The sequence below is a fragment of the Narcine bancroftii genome, chromosome 6 (assembly GCF_036971445.1).
Source record: "Narcine bancroftii isolate sNarBan1 chromosome 6, sNarBan1.hap1, whole genome shotgun sequence".
Lineage (NCBI taxonomy): Eukaryota > Metazoa > Chordata > Chondrichthyes > Torpediniformes > Narcinidae > Narcine > Narcine bancroftii.
In genome coordinates this window covers 191,198,816-191,216,440 of record NC_091474.1, presented here as the reverse complement: position 1 = coordinate 191,216,440, position 17,625 = coordinate 191,198,816, and the positions used below count along the sequence as shown (strand labels likewise).

Genomic DNA, 17,625 nt, shown 5'->3' with positions numbered 1-17,625 from the left:
CCAGCTTTGCCCATATCTTCATTAGATTTGAGGAGAAATCCATGATAGAAACCTACACAAGCAAGGCTCCTCAACTCTTTCTCTGTTACATTGGTGCTGCCTTCTGTATTGTGCTTGACTACTTTATCAATTTGGCAGTTAACTTGCACCCTGACTTCAAATTCATTTGGTCCACCTCTGTAACTCTTTCTCCTTTTTCAATCACTTGGTGTCCATTGTGGGAGATGAACTATGCAAAGATATACGATATCTTATAAATCCACTGCTTCATACAGTTACCTTGACGACACTCTTCTCGCCCAATTCCTTCATTTCTGCTGTAACTGCTCCCAGGATGAGGCCTTCCATTCCAAGACATCTTATACATTTTCCTTCTTCAGTAAACACGGCTATTACTATTAGAGATCCAAGCATTTCCTTGATCACTAATAGATCTTGCACATCAGAGGTCCCTTGTTTTCTCTCTCCTGCCTTTCTTAAATAGTGGGATCGTATATAGAATCTTTGCAATCCTAGAAGATGATAGATTTAGGAGAGGGAAATAGGAGAAAGGAAATCAGCAAAATAAAAAAAAGTATGAAAGAAATTAGCATTTGTAAAACAAATAAAATAAATGGGGCTGTAAGTCGATAAATCCCTAGAATCTGAGAGCTGTAATCCGAAGATTAGCAAGATATATTCATAGATGAAGTGGATAGACTGGTTGATATTTTCCAAACATCCAGAGGCTCTAGAACCACTGGCAGAGATGGAAAGGAAATAAATGTATCCTCACTATTTAAGAAAAGAGGGAGAAAAAAAAACACACTATGGACCATTGCTGACAACCAAGGCAGGGAAATTGGTTGAGGCTATTATTGAGGAAATGTTGGGAGGTCTCCAAAAAAAAAGAACAAGACTGTCTGTTAATGTGAACAAATGTATTTTTTTAAAGTTTTTAACTGGGGTGATATGTTTTCTCCATTGTATATAGTTACCATTGCCTGTTGTTTATATGGAGCTGACCCACCCACGGATGACTCATACCCTATGACTACTCCCCTATGTTTCTGGGCCATAAGGGTCGAGCCACCTTTCCCTTGCCACAATTCCTATCCTGGAATCTGGGCCAGCAAGGTTCTTCTGTGTATTAAAGCCTATCTTTTCCTCAGCTTGCCTCTGAGGTTACTGGTAGTGCCCTACAGTAACAAATACAATAGATAAGGTGGATTATCATTGTCACATTTGGATTTTCAGAAGACCTGTGATATGATGACATATTTGGTTTATCCAACCAAAAGGATTCTGAATGATATTCAAGTATAAGATATTGTTTAAACAAATAGTAAAATGTTTTAAATGTTTATTTTCAAGTGTCTCTGATGTATCTCAGTATTTTAATATTAATATTCTGATGGAATAGTTCTCTAAAGATAGTTAAAGCAAACAGAAGGTCCATGTTTGTGTTGAAACGGTGTAAAGTTTAATAGTAAAACATAATGATGAGTTCAATTAAATAAAATTTAATGTTAACTGCAAATAAATGCTGTGAAAAATATGCATGAAATTCCCAGACTTGAAGGTCAGAGCAGTAATTTAGACAAGACTGTTATTCTGGCCATTACAACCATCAGCAACATTTTAAAGAAATGTAGCCTTGGAACAGGTAAATCAGGAACAGAGCATTAGTTATGGAAGGGGTGAATCATTCAGAAGCAAACCACTGTGGTGCACTGTTAGACAGAATCAGACACACACAAGGTAAAAACTGTACAACAGGTTTTCATCCACAAAGACTTCCACAGAGCCAGGCTGGCTGTAGCTGCAGTAACTCTGAGAGAGACTTCAGGGGCCAGCGCAGGCTTATATCTCGGAGGGTGATTGACACCCGACCAGGTGGGGCTTGATCCATTCAGGTCGACTGATTGACTGCCAACCAGGTGTAGTCCCGTCCACCTTACACTCCTGCAGGTACAGAGGTTGCCCCCTGCAGTAGGCCGGCGGTACTCTCCTGCAGGTACAGAGGTTTCCCCCTGCAGTAGGCCGGCGGTACTCTCCTGCAGGTACAGAGGTTGCCCCCTGCAGTAGGCCGGCGGTACACTCCTGCAGGTACAGAGGTTGCCCCCTGCAGTAGGCCGGCGGTACTCTCCTGCAGGTACAGAGGTTGCCCCCTGCAGTAGGCCGGCGGTACACTCCTGCAGGTACAGAGGTTGCCCCCTGCAGTAGGCTGGCGGTGTACTACCACAACCACATTTGTAATAGATTTCCAAAGAGGAGGATCCTGATGCCAAGCCTCGACTCAAAACATTAACCACCACTTTGCCTCCACAGATGCTGCTCCACCTGCTGAATTCTACCACCAGCTTACTTTTAGCCGAAAATATTATTTTACTGAAACATAAAAGTGAATGAACTCTCAATGATTAAATTAATAATTACTTTCAAAATTAACACTCGCACAGAAAGCACGCAGAGATGTTCAGCTGAGCTTCCATGATCCCTCTGGCAATATAAAGGAGAAGGTTCTCCTTTCTAAATGTAACATACATGAAACACATTTTTGTCTACTGTAAGGAAGGCGGAGAGTCACCATTTTGTCTAGCACCCCTCACAGAAATGAGGCTTCAGTGAGGAACAAACTCGTGACCCCTGGTTTACAAGACCAGTGATCTAACCACTAAGCTATCGTGAACAGATACACTTTGCCAGCATTATTATATGAGAGCTGAGGAAAATTGTTATTTTGAAGCTATGTATGCTAAACAACTGGTGAAAATTCAGTGTGACAAGTTAATTTGATTTGTCACTCCTGATAGTCACCTTAAATGGTGTTTATATCCCACGAGTATAACGGGCAGCATGGTTAGTATTGCAGTTAGCAGTGCACTGTAACAGGGTTCGGTGTTCGAGTTCTGCATTCTCTTTAAGGAGTTTGTATGTTCTCCCTGTGTCTGCTTGGGTTTCCACTGGGGGCTCTGATTTCCTCCCACCATTCAAAACCTACCAGGGGGAGTTGTTGTGTGTATTTGGGCAACATGGGGCTCATAGACTAAAAGTGCCTGTTACAGTGATGAAGGTGTAAATTTGCATTTTATAAAAAATAATTTAAATTTATAATTTATAACAGTCTAACTATAATTTAAAATGTTTGCCAAAAATTATGACATGTAGTCCAAATACACGTTGATGTATGAGGTAATTCTTTCAAGAATTGTTATAAAAGCAAATCACAAGTGACCTGATGAAGAACACAATGGTTTTCTTGTGATTTTGGTTGAAGTAGTTCTTTTCTTTTCTGAGTTGCGAACCAAAATCCACAGATATATAGAATAACATTGATAATTAATCATAAGTTGTTCTCATGACAAGTTTATCCAACTTCAAAAAAAAACTCAGAATGATTTAAGTTACAAGAACAGAAAACGAGCAAAGAACTAGCATCTGCCCATAACAATCCAACATCATAGGGACTTCATTTCCTATTACAGAATTACTACTCACTTCCTAATTCAGCAGAAGTAAAGTATGGTTGGATTGATGAATTAAGACAGGTCAAGCCATTATAATCTGTAAGCATCATGTAACGTTTTGAGTTCCTTCATAAGCAAGCAGAACAATGCAGACAAAATTATCATTTGTTCCTTTAGAGTGGCTTGAATTTGCATATCAAAATAATCAAATTTTTAGCTTATTACAAAACAACAAGGATGAGGGAACCTCTGGAATCTTGGAGGTTGATGGGCCAAATGGTCCACCTCCTTAACAAAGGAAACTAGAAAATTGGGAATTAAACCAAGAAAGGGCTGAGAAGATGTATTTGAATGAGTGAAATCAATGCAAAAAATCAACTAACAATAGGAAGTTAAAAGAGGGAGAAAAGGATAAATAGATGAGCATTTTTAGTTTAAAAGTGTTCTAATTTGTGTAACTGCAGGAAGAATATAACACGGGAAAAGGATAAAAGTAAGTTATGAGGAAACAGAGGGTTTCCACAAAGATATGGATAGGTAAACTAAATAATCAAAAATTTGGTAGACAAGAATATAATTCGGGAAGACACGAGGGCATCGACTTCAGTTGGGAGAATAAAAAGGTACATATTGTCTAAGTAACAGAATACAGACAACTATAGTACAGCAATACTTAGGGATCCTCATGTAATGTATAAATGATCAGCCTTGAAACCTAGGAGAGACTAAGTGCAAGATCCCTTCTTTCAGAAAATATGCACAGAGCAGCTCACATCATTCAGTATCTTGAGCTGGTAAAACAATTAACAGGATATTTATTCTTTACTTTCCAATTTGAACATTAATACTATTACATTCTTTCCTTTTCCTTCTTAGGCAGTCTCTCAAGATTGAGAATGATAACCTTCCACTGTGCTTTGATGGGCATCGAGGTGGCCAGTGTAGTAATAGCTCTGCCACAAAAGAAGCAGGAGTTACCAGGCAGGGTGACTAAGTAGTTTGTGAGGTAGTTTGCTCCATTCAATACAGACCTTCTGTGTATACCCAGAGAAGGGGTTACAAGGAAGCAGAGGACAGGCGCAAGGCACCTGAAAATGGGGAGACAACCCTGCATTTAAGAAGGAGAAGCAGAGGAGATGGCCCATGGGTCAGTGACCATGGTGGTGGACTAGCGAGAGGTTCTGAAGCTGAAGAGCACACAGGAGGCAGCCTGTTGGTGACTCAAGATGAGGAACCCATCAGGCTGTTGGTGACTGCAGTCAAGGAACTCACAACAGGCTGCGGGCTGCTGGAGACTGGATGAAGGGGTACCAAGTATCAGAATCGGGATGCAAGAAGATGCCAAGGGTACTGAGGGCTTTCTGATTGTGTCAGAGGTTTTCATCTGGAAGTCAGGTTGCCAATGGGTTGGACTGAAGGCTGTGTAGCTTCAGAGAGGCGGTAGGATCACTTGAGGCGAGTCCATGGACACTCAATAACTCTGGGGGGCTCTCAACACCAGGCAATTTCTGCTAATAATGAACCTTAGTCTGCTTTATGGTAGACTAAAGAAATTTTTGTGTAATATTACATTTTTTGTTTTACTACACAACAATGAAAGAATCTTCAATCTTAGTCAATTTTCCATTCATGTGCCTGCAACCTTTTTTATTCCGATTGGCTTTGATCTTCATGACAAGCTTATTGTGTGTCATTTTATTGTGTGTATGACAGAGATTCATATATGCAACCTCAAACATCTCTGCCTCATTGACTCCTTCTGTTACAAGGAGGTTATGAAGGGATCCAACAGATTTATTTAAAATCCCATAAGATTTAAACAAATTAAATAGAGGGAAACTGGGCTCATTTACAGAACCAGGGAACGTAGAATGAATTTGATTGGCAAAAGAACCAAAAGTGATTTAGTTTTAATTTAAATTTAGACATACAGCACAGTAACAGGCATTTAGGGTCCACATGCTCATGTCATCCAATTACATCCAAATGACCTTCACCCCCAGGGTGGGAGGAAACCAAAGCATCCTGAGGAATCCATACAGACAAGAGGAGAATACAAACTCCTTATAGACAGTGCGGGATTTGAACCCCAGTTGCTGCACTGTAACAGCATTGTGCTAACCGCTACACTAACCATGCCACTCTGAAATAGTTATTTGAAATAGGGTCAAAATACTTTTACACAATGAGTGAACTGCCAAGAGGCAGATTCAATTGTAGCATTCACAGTAGAGCTGCATTGATATCTGAAAGGAATGCATTTGTTGGGTTACCAGAACAAGATGGTAGACTTCAACCTGAAGCCAGGGCCAATTTCATGGGCTGAGTGGCTTTGTTTTTTTTTTCCTTTTTTGTGCTGTAATCATTCTGTGATTCACTAATATGGGCACTGAAGCAGTTGTTTCAATGGAAGATATGACTTCCTAGACCACCAATGAGTTTCTGATCTCAACCTGGACCTCACAGATCAATGCAAAGTTCAAGTTTGCTGTGACTCCAGATTAGGAATGCAGTAATGGAAAGCATTCATTCCTGGAGCTGGCAGCTGAAAGGTTTTGGTGAAGAAAAGGAGGAGGTAAATGGAGATGTAACCTGCAATAACAAATTGATTTTTTAGAGCAGATTTATTACAAACCTGAAAGAGAAAAGGTATCATTTTCACCTCATCAAAAATGTAAGAAGATCTGAATGTAAATAATTTTGTGGGGATAGAATCAGGGCTGCAGGAAGTGGATCTCATAGACAATATGAGTCCATGTAGGTCATGATAAGAGAGAACTTCAAAAAACCGTGAGTCAGAGCAATGTAAGTAGAGGAATTTAAGAGACAACTTGGTTTTCTGAGCAAGGGGCACAAAAGAAGCAGGAGTTACCAGGCAGGGTGACTAAGTAGTTTGTGAGGTAGTTTGCTCCATTCAATACAGACCTTCTGTGTATACCCAGAGAAGGGGCAAGATCAGATTATTGAGATAGACCTCATCATTGTGACAGAAGTACTTAGGAAGGGAGAAAATTAACGTTAGAGAAAAGAAGCTGAATCAGAATCAGGTTTATTATCATGAACATGTATCGTGATTTTTTGTTTTGTTTTGTGGCAACTGTATTGTGCACGGGGTGCAACAATTATAATTTTGTAAATACATGATGTAAAAAAAAATGAGTGAAAAAAAGTGAGATAGTGTCCATTGTTTCATTATCCATTCAGAAATTTAATGATAAAGGGGAAGAAGTTATTGTTGTAATGTTGAGTGTGTGTCTTCAGGCTCCTGTACCTCCTTCTTGATGGTAGCAATGAGAAATAGACATGACCTAGTGGTGGAGCGGGGGGGGGGCCTTGATGATAGAAGCTGCTTTCTTGAGGCACCATCTCTTAAAGATGTCATTAATGGAGGGAAGATTGACTTCCATGATGGCGTTGGCTAAGCTCACAACTCTCTGTAGCCTGTCCCCGTTCTGTGTATTGGGACCTTCATACTACACCATGATGCAACCAGTCAGAATGCTCTCCACAGTACACCTGTAGAAATTTGCAAGTCTTTGGTGACAATACCAAATCTCTCCAAATTGGAAGAAAGACAAAATAATTAATGAATGGGAAAAAAATATAGCTTCAATAAGGCATCAGGTGAAGGGGAAAATAGCTAAATAAAAATGAGGAAGAAAATAAATAAACACCATCAGAAATATAAATACTTTAAAAACAAAGTCAAATACAGGCAATGCACGCAATTGTGTGGAAAGTACAAATCAAATTTCTAACTTGGTATAGGTAATTTTTTTAAAAAAAAAACAACTCTTCAATGGAATTAAAAGCCAAAAGATGGACCAATGTAAGGAATCTTGGCATTATGCAGCACAAAAATTGGCCCTTTGGCCCGCCAAACCATAACAGTTAATTACACTCATTCCAGTTAACCTCCACTGCATTGCAGGTTCAGTGTTTCTCTAGGTACTTCGTAGCCGATGTGAGAATACTAGCCTCCATGGGTTAGTACATTCTGGGTTGCAACCACCTTCTGGGTGAAAATGTTCCTCCTCTAAACCTTCCGCTCTTTACCCTAGACTTTCCAGTTTTACATGTCTAAATTTTGGAATTAATAAAAATATAGGCTAATAATTTGAGGAATGATTTTCCATCTGCTTTCTTCATATGATTGCATCAATTTGTTATAATTTTATCTGTACTCCATATCAATGTCCTCTCTTAAATTGAATTTCTATTAACATCCTGCAGACAATTAGCAACTAATTTGGCATAAATTTACTTTAAATATATCTGTAATAGAAAGTAAGTTCAAATTCGTCTTGTAAAATTGAATATGTATGAAACCCTCCTCTGCTTCAAATTTTAGGTTTGCAATTGGTGAGTGTCACCTTTTGGAAATAATTCTATTCAATCAACTCTCAGGGCAACTGAGTTAACACCTTGCAACATTTCAGCTCATTTGAGCTGTCAAAATAATTTAAATTTTCATTTCTTAATGTAAAATGACAGCTCTTCTCCAAACTGGGTAAAGATTAAAACTATGTGACTTAGATGTTCTAATCAAGGAGAGAATTGCACTACAAAAGGACCAAATGTTTGGCCATAGAATAAAAAGATGAAAAGAAAATAGGAAGAAAAGGTTAATAATTATACCACACTCTTCAACAGATCTTCAGGACTTCTTATGGTGCTTCACTAATTAGTCTGAAATATCCTATTGCTAGACAAATGTGACAGCCAGCTGGTGCTCCACAGGGTTCCACATACTGAAACAATGGTCAGTCTTGTTTTCTTTCCTTTGGTTAAAGGCAAAACTATGATAAGGATAATTCTTCAAGTTATGAGATGGGACTTTTAAATTTTTTTATTTATTAATCAAAATAAGTCATACAATCAAAATCAAAATACACATAGATACATAATATTTATCCCCTATAATCCCCCACACCTCCCAACCCCCTTCTAATCTACCCCAACCTACATAACAATTATCAACTATTCCTATGGTTTGGTGCAAACCCAATGCCCGTGGGAAGAAAAATCAGTTCAAATTCAAACCCATATATCTCGTATATGGGCTCCAAACTTTAACAAAGAATGGATAATTATTACATAAATTATACATTATCTTTTCCAATGGAATACAAGACCTTATTTCCAAATGCCACTTAAGTCAGTCTCATTTTTCCAAGTAATTGCCAAACATTTTCTTGCCACAGGTAATGCCAAACTATAAAAAAGCAAATTGAGACTTATCTAGTTTTAATTCCAAACTCAATTTCTTAATATATTCTAATAAAAATACCATAGGATCAAGGGAAATTTTAAATTTAAATAAAACTTCTAAAAGTTCCTTAATTCTATTCCAAAAAGGTCCAACCAAGTAGAATGCAAAAATGAGCCAATTTGCTTATGACACCTAAAACATAAATCAGAAGAAATAAACTTATATTTCCTTAACTTCTCAGGAGTTAAATATAACTGATGTATAAAATTATAATGAACCAATCTATATCTTACATTTACTATTTTAGTCATACGACCCCAAAACCCAGCAGCAATAGACATTCAACAAGACAAGTGGTTTTTAAAACAAAAGTTATTTTTAATCAATTTTAAACATGAAAACAGAATCAAACTTTCTACTTAACTAATCCAAATTAAACCCCATCTAATTCTTAGCGCACGTGTATGATGTGTGTCTAAATTTAAGAAAAGTTCTTTGGTTCACAGTTCAATCTCACTTCTCCTTCTTCCAAGTTCTCTGGATGCAAGCAATTCTTATACTGTGCACAGAATTTAACATGTATAAAGTTCACCTGGCTTTGGTGTTCGAAAGGTAAATGTTTACCGCTCAGGAAGGTTCTTGTAGGGTTTGCAGAGAGAGATTTGTTGTTTCAGAATTTCCACAACTGAGGTACCACCATTAGTCACCTCAATGTCTCGCTGATGAAACTTTCCCCATCAGGGTTTTCCAGATGGTAACCTCTTTTTTTCAGGCCACCACAGAGTTCCCTTCTGTTCCACTTATTCCAAGAGAAACATCAGACAGATAGCACTTCCAGCCATCCACTGCTCTGGAACTTTTTCTGATTCCAATCAGCTCTTCCAGTCTCTTTTCAGAATCACACACACTAGCTGGGAGAGCTTGTTAACTTGTCTCTCTCTCTCTCTCTCTCTCTCTCTCTCTCTCTCTCTCTCTCTCTCTCTCTCCAACTGAGACTCCCAGAAAGCCCATGTAACTCTCTCATTTGCAAAAAAAAAAACCCACCTTCTTCAGCAAACAACAGGAGTTATTCTTGGTCCAGATGTTGTCTTAGGTAAACAAAACCTAGGAGTGACCTTTCTGTGAGCACTTCGGAGAAAAATACTTGGAGCCAGTTTGTCTCCTCCAAAACAATGGTCTTTCATTTTATGACATCAGTTCAATTAGCACCTACTTGTGAAATGTGCATCAATTCTCCAGAGATCCTGCAATGTTATTGAATATGAATTCTTCAGTCTTTCAAATAAGATCTGTTTTAAAATGTATGTATATATGTAACCCACTAATCTTCCCAAAATCCTCCCAATATTTATCATTCATTTCAATCCTCAGAATAGTCATCCAATCATCCTGAGAAATAGATACAGACAAATCTTCTTTCCCATTTTAACTTATATTAATAAATATCCAGCTTAAGCATTTTATGCTGTAATGAGGCATACATATCAGATATCAATCCTTTCTTACCCCCTTCAGTTAGTAAACGTTCAAATTTAGACTGCCTTGGCAGCCGTAACGTATACCCAAAATTATCCAACAGTAAGGCTATAACCTGATAATAAGTAAACAGGGTATTTGAAGAAATTTCATAAGAGATGGGACTTCACCAATGAAATGTGCAGGCAAGAACTACTACTTAACAATCTATTGACTGTTGAAATTAATTAAAATTATGAGATCTCTCCTGACGATATTTTGTGCATATCCTGGGGAACCTTAAGAAGTACATCTTCTAACATAGGCTAGTAAATTGCTATTCACTGGATCTTTTATTCAAGTTTGATAACTTATTTGGATTATCTTAACCCAACTGTTCAGATACCCACAAATTGCCAGTTTACTGTGAGAGTTATATCTGCTAAATTGTTGAAACAATTTGAAATTGTTGAAATCATGCTGATTTCTCATGAAATCCTTCAGTCTAACCGGGATCATGACTCTGTTAAATAAAGATACTGAAAGTTTATGTATTTCAAACTTCTCAATTTTTCACTGCTTTTGCATTTTGAAAGGACACACAGTGTTTAATGAAAGTAATATTTAGTGGAAATTTCTCTGCATTTTTGCTATTAAAGAACTTTAATCAATGCCTTGAGAGTGAAAAAAGATGAATATCATTTTGCAGTGCGAGAATATTTAGACTTGAAACTCTTCCTGCAAGATTAGTGGGTTACATATTGAAATGACGGATTTTGTTTAATTAATAGGAAGTCAATGTAGGTTTTATTTTGACTCTTTCAAATTTACAAGTGAAGCATTTCAGGCAGCGATCATCAACAATGGATAATGCCTCCACAACCTAAGTTTCTGGTTATTTTCTTTACATGAATGTGTGGCTTGTGCATAATCCTGTCTCTTCTAAGATTCCATGGTATATTGTTTATATGTTTATAATATTGTAACTGTGTTAAGCAATGAAGGCCTCAAGCCCGAAACATCAGTTATCTATTTTTAGCTCTGCTATATAAAGGACACTCTTTGACCTGCTGAATTTCCCCAGCAATAAAGAACATATTTCTTTATTGTTTTTGTTTATCACCCCTCATGATTCTTTTGACTATTAAAGGTAACATATTAATTTCAATTTTGATGTGCTCAATTTCTGAAAAAAATTGAACTGTATGACACATGTGATCTTCCCTTGTATTAATTAACACAATAATATGAATAAATATAAATTATATTTCATATTCATTAAATACCTCCATATTTTTCAAAGATGATTATTCACAGTAAAACTAAGCATATGAATTTGATGTTACGAAATTCAGTGTACCTCATGGAAAAAATTATTTAATCTTTGTAGCTATATCAGCATTGCAGAATACATTCTGTCTAAAGCTAACCTTTCAATAATGATATTAGATTTGTTATTTCTTAAAAAGCTATGATGATTTAAAACCTGTATGAACTTAGGTTTGGTTCTGTCCCAAATACCTACAGTAAAGCAGCTGTATTGTGTTACACTCTACTTGAATAGCACCATTCCCTCTCACATCTCCAACGTGGTAGGTAGGTAGGTTTGTTACTACAGAAAGTTAAGTTTATTTTAAAAATATGGAAAAAAAAACATAAAATCCACAAAGACTTTGGAAATTAGTTATAGAATTTCAAAACATTTGGAACAGAGCACAGTGAAGGATGAATAATATAATCTTACAATAATATTTTGAGAACATGCCTAGAAAAAAATTAACATGTTATAAAAACACACAATGCTGGGGAAACTCAGCAGGTCAAAGAGTGTCCTTTATATAGCAGAGGTAAAAATAGATAACTGATGTTTCGGGCTTGAGGCCTTCATTGCTTAACACAGTCACAATATTATAAACATAAAAATAATGTACCATGGAATCTTAGAAGAGACAGGATTATGCACAAGCCACACATTCATGTAAAGAAAATAACCAGAAACCTAGGTTGTGGAGGCATTATCCATTGTTGATGATCGCTGCCTGAAATGCTTCACTTGTAAATTTGGAAGAGGTAAAAAAACCTACATTGACTTCCTATTAATTAAACAAAATCCGTCATTTCAATTATTTCTTACTTCATTCTCAATTGAGCATTTATTTCCAAAATAAAAGTTCAGAGCAGACGAAGATCATCTTTCTCAATGTTGATGTCCTTCCATAGAAGCATAGAATCATTGAACATTACAGTAGAGAAAACAGGCCCTTCAGCTCTTCTAGTTTGTGCCAAACTATTATTCTGCCTCGTCCCACTGACCTGCACCCATACTATATTCCTCTATACCCAGCCAATCCATGTAACTGCCCAAATATTTCTTCAATGATAAAATTGAGCCCACGTTCACCACTTCAGCTAGCAGCTCACTGCATACTTCTACCACTCTCTATGTGAAGAAATTTCCCCTAATGTTCCTGCTAAACTTCTTGCCTTTCACCCTGAACCCATGTCCTCTTGTTTTTATCTCATATAATCTCAGTGGGAAAAGTCTACTTGCATTTACTCCACCATAATCATGCATACCTCTATCAAATCTTCACTCATTCATCTACACACCAGGGAATAAAGACCTAACCTGTTTAACATTACCCTGTTACTCAGTTCTTCAAGTCCCATCAACATCATAGTAAATCTTCTCTGCTCTTCTTCAATTTTATTTATATCTCTCCTGTCGTCATGGGACCAAAACTGCACACAATACTCCAAATTTGGCCTCACCAATATCTTATGTAACTTTACCATTACATCCCAACTTCTACACTCAGTACTTTGATTGATAAAGTCAAATGTACCAAAAGCTCTCCTTATGATCCTATCTGCCTGCGGTATCACTTTCAGGGACTTGTGTGTCTATATTCCCAGATCTCTTTGTTCTATTACGCTCCTCAGTGTCCTACTGTTTACTGTTATACCTTAGTTGATCCTTCCAAAATGCAAGACCTCATACTTGTCTGCATTAAATTCCATCTGCAATTTTGCAGCCCATTTTTTTAGCTTGTCCAGATCCTTTTGCATGCTTTGACAGCCTTCTTTATTGTCCACTATGCCTCCAATCATTGTGTCATCTTAAAACTTGCTGATCCAATTTACCACATTCTCATCCAGATCATTAATATAGATGACTAAAAACCAATCTTTGAGGTACACACGTAGTCACAAGCCTCCACTATCACTTTTTGGCTTCTCCCATAAAATCAATATTGAATTCAGTTTACTACCTCACCATGAAACCCAAGTGTCTGAACCTTCCTGACTGACCTCCCATGTGGAACCTTTTGAAAGCCTTTATTAAAGTCCGTGTAGGCAATTCCCACAGCTTTCCTTCATCAACTTTTCTGAAAACTTCCTCAAAAAACCTCATGGAAAAAATCACTCAAAGCCATGTTGACTATCTTTAATGATCAGTCCCTGACTAACCAAATGCTTGTATATCCAATCTCTTCAACAACTACTGATGTTAGACTCATTGGATTATTTTTGGAGTCTTTTTTAAACAATAAAACAATGTGAGCTACTGTTCAAACCTCCGGCATCACAGCCATGGCTATGGATGTTGTAATTATTTCTGCCAGAGCCCATGAAATTTCTATACTAGCCTCCCCCAAAGTCTGAGGGAATATCTTGTCAGGCCAGGGGATTTATCCACCCTTATTTGCATTAAGACAACAAGCAACTCCTCCTCTTTAATCTTTATTGATTCCATGCTCTCACTGCTTTTTTTTCCTAACTCCCCTTGACTCTGAGCCAATTTCTTGAGTAAATTCTGATGCAAAATCCAATTTAAGATCTCCCCCATCTCACTGGCTTTATAGATAGCTGACCACCCTGATCTTTAAGAGGACAAAATGTATCCCTTTCTATCCTTTTGCTCTCAATTTACCTGCAGAAGCCCTTAGGGTTTTCCTTCACCATAAATGCCAAAGCAGACTCATATCTTCTGTTAGCACTACTGATTTCCCTCTTAAGTTTTTTTTCCTGCATTTTTTATACTCCACAAGTATGTTATTTGCTCCATGTCACCTATACCTAATATGCTTGTCTCTCTCCTTCTTAAGCAGATCTCTAATATCCTTCAAAAACAAAGGTCCCCTTTGTCTGTTAACTTTGTCTTTAATCCTTACAGGAACATAAAATGTCCTCTCAAAAATTCAGCTTTGAAGGCCTCCTTGCCAGAAACAACCTAGCCCAATCTATATATTCTAGATTATTTCCAATTTCCTCAAAATTGGCCTTCCTCCAAATTAGTATTTCATCCCGAGGACCAGATCTATCCTATCCATAATTAGGAAACTAATGGCATTATGATCACTGCACCTGAAGTGTTCCCCAACACATAATTCTGTCTCATTCCTTAATAGGAAATCCAACATTATACTCTCTCTCACTGATACCTCAATATATTGATTTACAAAACTTTCCTGAACACATTTGACAAACTACAAGACATCCAGCTCTTTTACAGTATGGGAGTCCCAGTCAATATATGAAAAGTTAAAATCACCTACTATCACAAGTTTTCTGCAGTTGTCTGCCATCTCTCTGCAGATTTGCTCCTCTAGTTCTCAAAAACTATTGAGTGGTCTATAATACAACACTATAAAGGTGATCATACTTTACCATTTCTCAACTCCATCCATATAGCCTCATGAGATTAACCATCTAGTCTGTCCTGTCTGAGCACAAATGTGATATTTCCCAGAGAAGCAACAATGCCACTCCTTCCTCTTTTATCCTTCCCACTCTATTACATCTGAAACAATGGAATCCCAAAACATTGAGCTGCCAGTCCTGCCCCTCCTTCAATCTTTTACTGATGTCATCATAATTCCATGTGCCAATCCTCACTCTAAGTTTGTCTGCTTTTTGTTACAATAGACCTTGCATTGAAATAGATGGAACATTATTTCTACCATGCACAATCCTTATTGAATTAAAATGCAGTCTTAACATTATCTTTTTCCTCCTCCACTGAACTATCTGTTCTGGCACTCTGGTTCCCATCCCCCAGTAAATCTATTTTAAACACCCCTGAACAGCTAACTGTTCCCTCAAAATAGGTCCTACCTTCTCTGGAAGAGAGCCCAGTGATCCAGAAATCTGAAACCTTCCCTCTTCACTATCTCTTTAGCCACGTGTTAAGCTGCAATATCCTCCATTTTCTAATCTCACCCACAGGTGCCATGCATAGCAATCCTGAGATCACAATTCTGGAAGTCCTGACCTTTAACATCACACCAACCTCCCTCAACACTCTTTGCAGGATTTAATCTCTCTTCCTACTCAGATTATTGATCCTGACATGGACCCCATCTTCTGGCCTCTCACCCTCCCTCTTCAATACTATGAACTTGATCTGAAATACCCCAGTCTCTGGCACCTGGGAGGCAACATACCATCTAGTATTCTCGATCTCTTCCTCAGAACCTCTCATCTATTCCGCTCACAAATGAATCCCCTATCATTACAGCTTGCCTCTTCTCCACCCTCCCTTTCTTAGCCACAAGGTCAGACACTTGGACCAGTAGCACTGGGTGATTTGAGAAAGCTAAATATCACTATAAAAGTGAAGGGCTGTATCATGGAGCAGTCATTGAGGAACTGGTCATCATCAGAGTGGACTGAGTCAGAGTGGTAAGTCTTTGGCTCAACAGGCTTTGGTGAGAACAGGCTTTGGCAAGGGATGGTAGGAGTTGAAATAAGAAAGGGCCATCCTATTCAAGAAACAAAAAGGATTCAGCAGGTAAACACAGGTAAGAGCAAATGATTAGACATATATTTTGTTCCTCTAGTCAAAAACAGTGGGAATGTAAGCAAAACAGGGGTATGCTCCTCTTGCAGAATGTGGGTCATCAGGGAAGCCAGTAGTATTCCTGATGACTTCATCTGTGAAAAGTGCATCCAACTGCAGAAGCCAAGTTAAGGAATTGGAGCTGATTTGGATGAACAAGGCAGAGGGGGTGATAGACAGGAGTTACAGGGGCGTTATCACACCTAGGAGGCTGGAGGAGGGTAGATGGGTGACAATCAGGAGAGGGAAAGGGAAAAGGCAGGCAGTGCAGGGCATCCCTGTGGCTGTTCTCCTCAATAACAAGTATACCATTTTGCATTCACTTGGGGAGGGAGAAATTACCTACCAGGGATAAGCCACAGCAATCAAGTCACTGGCACAGGGTCTTGTCCTGTGGCTAAGAAGGGAAGGGAGAAGAAGAGGTGAGCTGTAGTGATAGAGGATTCCATAGTTAGAGGAACAGATAAGAGGTTCTGTGGAAGAGATCAAGTATCCTGATTGGTGTGTTGCCTCCTCCTTGGTGCCAGGGTTCAAGATATCTCAGATCAAATTCATGGCATTCTCAGGGTGAGCAGCCAAATGTGGTGGTCCATATTGGGACCAATGATGTGGATAGGAAAAGTGAGGAGGGAGGTTCTGCAAGGAGAGTTCAGGGAGTTGAAGGACAGGATCTCCAGGGTTGTGATTTCAGGATTGCTACCTGTGCCATCTGCTAGTGAGGTTAGGAATATGAGGATGATGCATCTTATCACGTGGCTAAAGACATGGTGCAGGAGGAAGGGCTTCAGAGTTCTGGATCATTGGGTCCTCTTCCATGGAAGGTGGGACCTGTTCCAATTGGACAGTTTGCATCTGAACTGGAGGCAAACTAATATCTTTGTGGAAAGTTTGGTAGTGCTTTTTCGGTGGGTTTAAACTAGATTTGCAGGGGAATAGGAACCAGAGTGCTAGAGCAGATAGAGGAGTAGAGGAGGAAAAAGATGATGTGAAAATTACATGCACAGTTAGAAGTCAACAGCTTGTACGTGGTGGAAATCTTATAAAGTGCATCTATTTCAATGCAAGCAGTATTATAGGAAACACAGATTGACACGTGGAATTATGACATTGTGGCCATCAGTAAAACTTGGTTGCAGGAGGGGCAGGACTGGCAGCTCAGTGTTCCTGGCTTCCAGTGCTGTAATAGAACAGAGGGGATGTAAGGGGAAGGAGTGGCATTGCTCATCAAGGAAAATATCACAGCTGTGATCAGGCAGTACATACCAGATGGTTTGTCTACTGAGGCTATATAGGTGGAGCTGAGGAATGAGAAAGGTATGACCACACTTGTTAAAGATTGTATTATAGATCATCCAAGAGTCAACAAGAATGGAAAACCTAAACTGTAGAGATATAGCAGAAAGTTGCAGGAAACATAAGGTTGCAATAGTAGAGGATTTTAATTTTCCACAAATTGACTGAGACTCCCATACTGTAAAAGGGCTGGTTTGTCAAATGTGTTCAGGAAAGTTTTCTAAATCAATATATTGAGATACCAACTAGAGCAAATGCATTACTGGATCTCTTTTTAGGGAATGAGACAGGACAGGTGACAGAAGTATGTGTAGGGGAATATTTTGGATCCAGTGATCATAATGCCATCAGTTTCAAGTTAATTATGGAGAAGG

The 17,625-nt window shown here is 38.4% G+C and overlaps 1 pseudogene; it reads left to right on the top strand.

The window, feature by feature from the left end:
* Window positions 1-1,536: 1,536 nt before the first annotated feature.
* LOC138737365 (large ribosomal subunit protein P1 pseudogene) overlaps window positions 1,537-17,625 on the top strand; it is a 53,178-nt pseudogene continuing 37,089 nt past the window's right edge.